The 10873-nt window shown below is 38.5% G+C and overlaps 1 non-coding gene across 1 annotated transcript; it reads right to left on the bottom strand.

Moving 5' to 3' along the window:
* Window positions 1–5543: 5543 nt before the first annotated feature.
* Window positions 5544–5650, bottom strand: LOC112781310 (small nucleolar RNA R71). Its single transcript, XR_003192094.1, has one exon. It is a non-coding gene; the product is annotated as a small nucleolar RNA R71 (small nucleolar RNA).
* Window positions 5651–10873: the final 5223 nt, after the last annotated feature.

Below are 10873 nucleotides of genomic sequence, written 5' to 3'. Positions count from 1 at the left end.
GGGTAGGGTTCGGATTGAGAGATTCTCAACCCGCGGGTAGGGTAGGGTAGAGTTTTATTGAGATTTTCTACCCGCGGGTACCCTACCCATTGCCAGCCCTAAAGGAACCTTGCTTCAGCTGCATAAGTTCCATCTCCTTCGCTTTCCTTGCAGACTCAGGAAAGTACTTCTTGTAAAAGGTCGTCTGGAATACATCCCAAGGAACGTCGATATTCTGAAGCTGTAACAAGCGGCACTCTGCTTGCCACCAATGCTGGGCCTCTCCCTCAAGCCGATAGGCAGCAAATTATACATATTGGTTATTTGAGACATGCTGTGCTTGCAGTGCGCGCTCCATAGCTTGGAACCTGTTGTCCGCTTCTGTGGGATTTGTTGAACCTCTGAAACTCAGCGGATGAACCTTGAGAAATGTAGCTAAGGTCATCGGAGCACCTCCCACAGCATTGCCATTTCCTTCCGCATAGTCATTCGCATTTCCTTCGCCATTCCCGTTTCCGTTTCTGGCCGGTTGGCCTAACCTATGCACAGCGTGCAAAGTCGCAGCAGTGTTAGCCTTCATAGTGTTCGCAAGGTTTGGCATGGCCGCCATGAACTCGGCATGGTTGTCGACCGGCTGCGCATTCCTACTCTCGGCTCGTGAACGTGTACGACCTCGTCCGCGAGTGGCCATTAGGGTTCCTGTCTACACCAAACAATCAATATCAAGGTGATCAGTCTCAATATCAAAGCCTAGTGCTTCAATTATCACAAACAGGCACTCACAAACAAGCATGCTACGTAATATCAAGTAGATAACCTAAATAGCATGAAAGAAAAATGACACAGAATATGCAATGAAGCACAATCGGTCCATCCCTCAGGTTCACGAGGACGAACCGCTCTGATACCACTAAATGTAACACCCTAATTAGCCTAAGTTTTACTACGCATAGTAAAGCAAATGATAATCATAGATTACGATAGTTCTAAGCTCAGACATATAATAAATAAAAAGAATTAATATAATTTAGAAGCCTGATGAAGGATATAGCTCAAAAACAGGATTTGAAAAGCCCAAAACGTACTAACGAAACTTCTAACTTAAAGCACAAGGCATAGGTATAATATAACAAAAGATAATAGTATAATAACATAAGAGCCTAGCCGGACTCGCGGAGTTTAAGCTGGCTAGCGATATACAGACCATACAGGAAATTGACAATAAAAATAGCTTATACAAGTTTTTCTCTCTCAATACAAACCACTAGGCAAAAGCAAAATACAAAAGTGAGAGATGTATAAACAATATAAATCAAAAGACTCTAAGAGCAACAGGATCCTCCACTTCTGTCACCATCCAGACAACTCACCGAGGTGGGTTGTGACCTGCATCTGAAAAATAACAACAGAATATGGTATAAGAACCGGAGGTTCTCAGTATGGTAGCAGTGCCCAGTAATGTAGGATATAAGACCCCGGGACACCAGAGGCAATCCTAGAACTTCATATCTGATGAGCGGATAATTTATACGCTTTTTGGCATTGTTTTTAAGTAGTTTTTAGTATAATTTAGTTAGTTTTTATTATATTTTTATTAGTTTTTAATTAAAAATCACATTTCTGGAGTTTACTATGAGTTTGTGTGTTTTTCTGTGATTTCAGGTAATTTCTGGCTGAAATTGAGGGACTTGAGCAAAAATCTAATTCAGAGGCTGAAGAAGGACTGCAGATGCTGTTGGATTCGGACCTCCCTGCACTCAAAATAGATTTTCTAGAGCTACAGAAACCCAAATGGCGCACTCTTAATTGTGTTGGAAAGTAGACATCCAGGGCTTTCCAGAAATATATAATAGTCTATACTTTGCCCGAGTTTAGATGATACAAACTGGCGTTTGACGCCAGCTTTCTGCCCTATTCTGGCGTTAAATGCCAGAAACAAGTTGCAAAGCAGAGTTAAACGCCAGAAACAAGTTACAAACTAGCGTTCAACTCCAAGGAAGACCTCTACACGTGAAAGCTTCAATGCTCAGCCCAAGCACACACCAAGTGGGCCCGGAAGTGGATTTCTGCATCATTTACTCATTTCTGTAAACCCTAGTAACTAGTTTAGTATAAATAGGACTTTTTACTATTGTATTTACATCTTTTGATCATGTTTTTATGATTGAACCCTATTTTGGAGGCTGGCCATTCGGCCATGCCTAGACCTTATTCTTATGTATTTTCAACGGTGGAGTTTCTACACACCATAGATTAAGGTGTGGAGCTCTGCTGTTCCTCATAAATTAATGCAAAGTACTATTGTTTTTCTATTCAACTCAAGTCTATTTCTTCTCTAAGATATTCATTCGCACACAAGAACATGATGAATATGATGATTATGTGACGCTCATCACCATTCTCACCTATGAACGCGTGCCTGACAACCACTTCCGTTCTACATGAAAATAAGCTTGAATGCATATCTCTTAGCCTCCTGATTCACGATCAGAGTCTTCATGGTATAGGCTAGAATTATTGGCGGCCATTCTTGAGATCCGGAAAGTCTAAACCTTGTTTGTGGTATTCCGAGTAGGATCTGGGAAGGGATGGCTGTGACGAGCTTCAAACTCGCGAGTACTGGGCGTAGTGACAGACGCAAAAGGATTACTGAATCCTATTCCAGCAGGATCGAGAATCGACAGATGATTAGCCATGCGGTGACAGCGCATTTTGGACCATTTTCACTGAGAGGACGGGATGTAACCATTGACAACGGTGATGCCCAACATACAGCTTGCCATGGAAAGGAGTATGAAGGATTGGATGAAAGCAGTAGGAAAGCAGAGATTCAGAAGGAACTAAGCATCTCTATACGCTTATCTGAAATTCTCACCAATGAATTACATAAGTATCTCTATCTTTATTTTATATTTTATTTATATTTTAATTATTAAAACTCTATAACCATTTGAATCCGCCTGACTGAGATTTGCAAGATGACCATAGCTTGCTTCAAGCCGACAATCTCCGAGGGATCGACCCTTACTCACGTAAGGTTTATTACTTGGACGACCCAGTACACTTGCTAGTTAGTTGTGCGAAGTTGTGACAAGGAACTAAGATTATGAACGTGCGTATTAAGTTTTTGACGCCGTTACCAAGGAATGAACGATCACGATTTCGTGCACCAAGTTTTTGGCGCCGTTGCCGGGATTGTTCGAGTTTGGACAACTGACGGTTCATCTTGTTGCTCAGATTAGGTAATTTTATTTTATTTTTAAAGCTTTTTAATTTCGAAAAATTTTCAAAAAAATTTTCAAAAAAATAAATTATTCTATGTTCTTCAGAATTTTTAAGAATGAATTCTAGAGTTTCATGAGATATGTTGAAGCCTGGCTGGCTGTAAAGCCAAGTCTAAATTCTTTTGGACTGAGGCTTCCTCTTCACATGCCTAATTTGTATCTACTGAAGCTTGGCTGGTCATTGGCCATGTCTAGTGTTTTGGACCGGAGCTTTCACTGAAAGCTTGGCTGGCTAGTGAGCCATGTCTAATTCCTGAACCGGAGCTTTAGACTAACATTGCATGATTCCTGGATTTCTCATTAAAAATTTTGAAATCCTTATTTTTCTTTTTCCAATTAATTTTCGAAAAATACCGAAAAATTTAATAAAATCATAAAAAAACAATAATTTGATGTTTCTTGTTTGAGTCTAGTGTCAAATTGTAAGTTTGGTGTCAATTGCATGCTTTTAATTTTTCTTTAAAATTTCGAAAACTCATGCATGTGTTCTTCATGATCTTCAAGTTGTTCTTGATGATCTTCTTTGTTTGATCTTTGCAATTTTATGTTTTGTGTCTTTTCTTGTTTTTCATATGCATTTTCAATTTATTAGTGTTTAAGGTTTGAAAATTTCTAAGTTTGGTGTCTTGTATGTGTTTCTTTTTCTTAAAAATTTTCAAAAATAAGTTCTTGATGTTCATCTTGATCTTCAAAGTGTTCTTGGTGTTCATCTTGACATTCAAAGTGTTCTTGCATGCATTGTGTGTTTTGATTCATAATTTTCATGTTTTGAGTCTTTTTGTTGTTTTTCTCTTTCTTCATTCAAAAATAAAAAAAAAATATCTTTCCCTTTTTATCTCATAAATTTTCGAAAATTTGAGTTGACTTTTCCAAAACTTTTTAAAATTTAGTTGTTTCTTATGAGTCAAATCAAATTTTCAATTTAAAAATTCTATCTTTTTCAAATCTCTTTCAAAAATCAAATCTTTTTCATTTTTTCTTTCATAATTTCAAAATTTTCAAAATTTATTTTCAAAATCTTTTTCTTATTTCTATTTCATATTTTCGAAATTAATGCTAACAATTAATGTGATTGATTCAAAAATTTTAAGTTTGTTACTTGCCTAGTAAGAAAGGTTCAATCTTTAAATTTTAAAATCATATCTTTTTTGTTTCTTGTTAGTCAAGTAATCAACTTTAATTTTCAAAATCAAATCTTTTTGAGTTTCTTTTTCAAATCTTTTTCAAAATAAATTTCAATCACATCTTTTTCAAAATCAATTTCAAAATCTTTTCTAACTTCTTATCTTTTCAAAATTGATTTTCAAATCTTTTTCAATTAATCTTATCTTTTTGTTTGATTCTTATCTTTTTCAAAACTACCTAACTAATTTTCTCTCTCTAATTTTCGAAAATCACTAACCTCTTTTTCAAAAATTTCTTTTCATTAACTAATTATTTTAAATTTTAATTTTAATTTTATTCCTTTTCATATTTTCGAATTATAACTAATATTTAAAATAAAAACAAAAATATTTTTATTTTATTTTATTTAATTTTTGAATTCTCTCCCCTCTCACCTTCTATTTATTTATTTATCTACTAACACCCCTCTTTCACTCAAAAATTCGAACCCACTCTTCTCCTCTGTGTTCAAATTCTTATCTTTTTCTTCTTTTATTCTTCTCTTCTTATACTTACATAAGGAATCTCTATACTGTGACATAGAGGATTCCATATTTTCTTTTGTGTTCTCCTCTTTTTCATATGAGCAGGAACAAGGATAAGAACATTCTTGTTGAAGCTGATCCTGAACCTGAAAGGACTCTGAAGAGGAAGCAAAGGGAAGCTTTCTCTCTGGAGAAAATCTGACAGAAATTTTCAAAAAAGAAGGAGACATGGCCGAAAATAATAATAATTGTGGAGATGCGAGGAAGATGCTTGGTGACTTTACTGCACCAAATTCCAACTTACATGGAAGAAACATCTCAATCCCTGCCATTGGAGCAAACAATTTTGAGCTAAAGTCTCAATTAGTTTCTCTGATGTAACAGAATTGCAAGTTTCATGGACTTCCATCAGAAGATCCTTTTTCAGTTCTTAACTGAATTCTTGCAGATCTGTGATACTGTTAATACCAATGGGGTTGATCCCGAGGTCTACAGGCTTATGCTTTTCCCGTTTGCTGTAAGAGACAGAGCTAGAATATGGTTGGACTCTCAACGTAAAGATAGCCTGAACTCTTGGGATAAGCTGGTCACGAATTTCTTAGCCAAGTTCTTTCCTCCTCAAAATCTTAGCAAGCTTAGAGTGGATGTTCAAACCTTCAAACAGAAAGAAGGTGAATCCCTCTATGAAGCATGGGAGAGATACAAGCAACTGACCAAAAAGTGTCCTTTTGACAGGCTTTCAGAATGGACCATCCTGGATATATTCTATGATGGTCTGTCTGAATTAGCTAAGATGTCATTAGACCATTCTGCAGGTGGATCCATTCACCTAAAGAAAACGCCTGCAGAAGCTCAGGAACTCATTAACATGGTTGCAAATAACCAGTTCATGTACACTTCTGAAAGGAATCCTGTGAGTAATGGGACGCCTCAGAGGAAGGGAGTTCTTGAAATTGATACTCTGAATGCCATATTGGCTCAGAAAAAAATATTGACTCAACAAGTCAAAATAATTTCTCAGAGTCTGAATGGATTGCAAGCTGCATCCAACAGTACTAAAGAGGCATCGTCTGAAGAAGAAGCTTATGATCCTGAGAACCCTGCAATAGCAGAGGTGAATTACATGGGTGAACCCTATGGAAACACCTATAATCCCTCATGGAGAAATCATCCAAATTTCTCATGGAAGGATCAACAAAAGCCTCAACAAGGCTTTAATAATGGTGGAAGAAACAGGTTTAGCAATAGCAAGCCTTTTCCATCATCTTCTCAGCAACAGACAGAGAATTCTGAGCAGAATCCATCTAGCATAGCAAATATAGTCTCTGATCTATCTAAGGCCACTCTAAGTTTCATGAATGAAACAAGGTCCTCCATCAAAAATTTGGAGGCACAAGTGGGCCAGCTGAGTAAAAGAATCACTGAAACTCCTCCTAGTACTCTCCCAAGCAATACAGAAGAGAATCCAAAAAGAGAGTGCAAGGCCATAACCTTACTTGGTGTGGCCGAACCTAGAGAGGAGGAGGAGGACATGAATCCTAGTGAGGAAGACCTCCTGGGACGTTCACTGACCAATAAGGAGTTTCCCTTTGAGGAACCAAAGGAATCTGAGGCTCATCTAGAGACCATAGAGATTCCATTGAACCTCCTTTTACCATTCATGAGCTCTGATGACTATTCATCTTCTGAAGAAGATGAAGACATTGTTCAAGGGCAAGTTGCCTAGTATTTAGGAGCAATCATGAAGCTGAATGCCAAGCTATTTGGTAATGAGACTTGGGAGGACGCGCCTCCATTGCTCATTAATGAACTGAATATCTGGGTTCAGCACACTTTACCTCAAAAGAAATAGGATCCTGGTAAATTCCTAATTCCCTGTAACATAGGCACCATGACCTTTGAGAAGGCTTTGTGTGACCTGGGGTCAGGCATAAACCTCATGCCACTCTCTGTAATGGAGAAACTGGGAATCTTTGAGGTACAAGCAACAAGAATCTCATTAGAGATGGCAGACAAATCCATGAAAAAGGCTTATGGACAAGTAGAGGACGTGTTAGTAAAGGTCAAAGGCCTTTTCATACCTGCTGATTTCATAATCCTAGACACTGGGAAGGATGAGGATGAATCCATCATCCTTGGAAGACCCTTCCTAGCCACATCAAAAGCTGTGATTGATGTGGACAGAGGAAAGTTGGTCCTTCAACTGAATGAGGACTACCTTGTGTTTAAAACTCAAGGATCTCCTTCTGTAACCATGGAGAGGAAGCATGAAAAGCTTCTCTCACTACATAGTCAACCAAAGCCCCCACAGTCAAACTCTAAGTTTGGTGTTGGGAGGCCACAACCAAACTCTAAGTTTGGTGTTGAACCCCCACATCTAAACTCTAAGTTTGGTGTTGGGAGGTCCCAACAATGCTCTGAACATCTGTGAGGCTCCATGAGAGCTCACTGTCAAGCTATTGACATTAAAGAAGCGCTTGTTGGGAGGCAACCCAATGTTATTTAATTATATCTATTTATTTTCTATTGTTATTTTATGTTTTCTATAGGTTGATGATCATGTGAAGTCACAAAAACAACTGAAAAATCAAAAACAGAATGAAAAACAGCATTAAAAATAGCTCACCCTGGAGGAAGAACTTACTGGCGTTTAAACGCCAGTAAGAAGCATCAAACTGGTGTTTAACGCCAGAAAGAAGCATCAAGCTGGCGTTAAATGCCAGAAACAAGCACCAAACTGACGTTTAACGCCAGAACAGAGCATGGAATTGGCGTTAAACGCCAGAAACAAGCAGCAAGCTGGCGTTTAACGCCAGACATGCATTATAAGGGCGTTTTACACGCCTAATTGGAGCAGGGATGTTAAGTCCTTGACCCCTCTAGATCTGTGGACCCCGCAGGATCCCCACCTATCCCACCTCTTCTTCTCTCCTCTTCACACCTTTTCATAAACCTCTTCCTCAAATACCCTTCACCAATCACCTCCATACCTCTTCCCTAAATACCCTTAACCACTCACATCCATCCACTCTTCCCCATAAACCCCACCTACCTCCAAAATTCAAATTCTTTTCCCTCCCAAACCCAACCCTAATGGCCGAAACCTACCCTCCACCCCACCCCTATATAAACCCCTCAACACTACTCCATTTTCACACATCACAACCACCACTTCTCCCCCTTGGCCGAATACACTTTCTCCCTCCATCTCCTCCATTTTCTTCTTCTTCTACTACCTCCTTTCTTCTTTTGCTCGGGAACGAGCAAACCTTTTAAGTTTGGTGTGGTAAAAGCATTGCTTTTTGTTTTTCCATAACCATTAATGGCACCTAAGGCCAGAGAAACCTCAAGAAAGAAGAAAGGGAAGGCAATTGCTTCCACCTCTGAGTCATGGGAGATGGAGAGATTCATCTCAAAGGTCCATCAAGACCACTTCTATGAAGTTGTGGCCAAGAAAAAGGTGATCCCTGAGGTCCCTTTTAAGCTCAAAAAGAGCAAATATCCGGAGATCTGACAAGAGATTAGAAGAAGAGGATGGGAAGTTCTCTCTAATCCTATTCAACAAGTCGGGATCTTAATGGTTCAAGAGTTCTATGCAAATGCATGGATCACTAGGAACCATGATCAAAGTATGAACCTAAACCCAAAGAATTGGCTTACAATGGTTCGGGGGAAATACTTAGATTTCAGTCCGGAAAATGTAAGGTTCGCGTTCAACTTGCCAATGATGCAAGAAAACGCACATCCCTACACTAAAAGGGTCAACTTTGATCAAAGGTTGGACCAAGTCCTCATGGACATATGTGTGGAAGGAGCTCAATGGAAAGTTGACTCAAGAGGCAAGCCGGTTCAATTGAGAAGACCAGACCTTAAGCCTGTAGCGAGAGGATGGTTGGAGTTCATTCAACGCTCAATTATTCCTACTAGCAACCGGTCTGAAGTTACTATAGACCGGGCCATCATGATCCATAGTATCATGATTGGGGAGGAAGTGGAAGTTCATGAGATTATACCTCAAGAACTCTACAAGGTGGCTGACAAGTCCTCCACTTTGGCAAGGTTAGCCTTTCCTCACCTCATTTGCCACCTCTGCAATTCGGCTGGAATTGATATAGAGGGAGATATCCTCATTGATGAGGACAAGCCCATCACTAAGAAAAGGATGGATCAAACAAGAGATCATGGACCTCAACAAGAGCATGAGGAAATTCCTCACCATGAAATCCCTGAGATGCCTCAAGGGATGCACTTCCCTCCACAAAACTATTAGGAGCAAATCAACACCTCCCTAGGAGAATTAAGCTCCAACATGGGACAACTAAGGATGGAACACCAAGAGTACTCCATCATTCTCCATGAGATTAGAGAAGATCAAAGAGCTATGAGGGAGGAGCAACAAAGGCAAGGAAGAGACATAGAAGAGCTCAAGAACACCATTGGTTCTTCAAGAGGAAGAAGACGCCACCCTCACTAAGGTGGACCCGTTCTTTAATCTCCTTGTTCTTATTTTTCTGTTTTTCGTCTACTATGCTTTATGTTTATTTATGTTTGTGTCTTATTACATGATCATTAGTATTTAAGTGTCTATGTCTTAAATCTATGAATGTCCTATGAATCCATCACCTTTCTTAAATGAAAAATATTTTAATTACAAAAGAACAAGAAGTACATGAGATTCGAATTCATCCTTGAAATTAGTTTAATTATTTTGATGTGGTGACAATACTTTTTGTTTTCTGAATGAATGCTTGAACAGTGCATATGTCTTTTGAATTTGTTGTTCATGAATGTTAAAATTGTTGGCTCTTGAAAGAATGATAAAAAGGAAAAATGTTATTTGATAATCTGAAAATTCATAAAAATGATTCTTGAAGCAAGAAAAAGTAGTGAAGAACAAAGCTTGCAGAAAAAGAAATGGCGAAAAAAAAAGAAAGAAAAAAAAAGAGAAAAAGCAAGCAGAAAAAGCCAATAGCCCTTAAAACAAAAAGGCAATGGTAATAAAAAAGGATCCAAGGCTTTGAGCATCAGTGGATAGGAGGGCCTAAAGGAATAAAATCCTGGCCTAAGCAGCTAAACCAAGTTGTCCCTAACCATGTGCTTGTGGCGTGAAGGTGTCAAGTGAAAACTTGAGACTGAGCGGTTAAAGTCAAGGTCCAAAGCAAAAAAAGAGTGTGCTTAAGAACCCTGGACACCTCTAATTGGGGACTTTAGCAAAGCTGAATCACAATCTGAAAAGGTTCACCCAATTATGTGTCTGTGGCATGTATGTATCCGGTGGTAATACTGAAAAACAGAGTGCTTAGGGCCACGGCCAAGACTCATAAAGTAGCTGTGTTCAAGAATCAACATACTGAACTAGGAGAATCAATAACACTATCTAAATTCTAAGTTCCTATAGATGGCAATCATTCTGAACTTCAAAGGATAAAGTGAGATGCCAAAACTATTCAGAGGCAAAAAGCTACTAGTCCCGCTCATCTGATTGGAGCTAAGTTTCATTGATAGTTTGGAATTTATAGTATATTCTCTTCTTTTTATCCTAATTGATTTTCAGTTGCTTGGGGACAAGCAACAATTTAAGTTTGGTGTTGTGATGAGCGGATAATTTATACGCTTTATGGCATTGTTTTTAAGTAGTTTTTAGTATAATTTAGTTAGTTTTTATTATATTTTTATTAGTTTTTAATTAAAAATCATATTTCTGGAGTTTACTATGAGTTTGTGTGTTTTTCTGTGATTTCAGGTAATTTCTGGCCGAAATTGAGGGACTTGAGCAAAAATCTGATTCAGAGGCTGAAGAAGGACTGCAGATGCTGTTGGATTCTGACCTCCCTGCACTCGAAATAGATTTTCTGGAGCTACAGAAACCCAAATAGCGCACTCTTAATTGCGTTGGAAAGTAGACATTCAGGACTTTCCATCAATATATAATAGTCCATACTTTTTCCGAGATTAGACGAT

The sequence above is a fragment of the Arachis hypogaea genome, chromosome 19 (assembly GCF_003086295.3).
Source record: "Arachis hypogaea cultivar Tifrunner chromosome 19, arahy.Tifrunner.gnm2.J5K5, whole genome shotgun sequence".
In the NCBI taxonomy this organism is placed as follows: Eukaryota; Viridiplantae; Streptophyta; class Magnoliopsida; order Fabales; family Fabaceae; genus Arachis; species Arachis hypogaea.
Note: the sequence above shows the minus strand (reverse complement) of the source record. Positions and strands in the feature narration are given on the sequence as shown.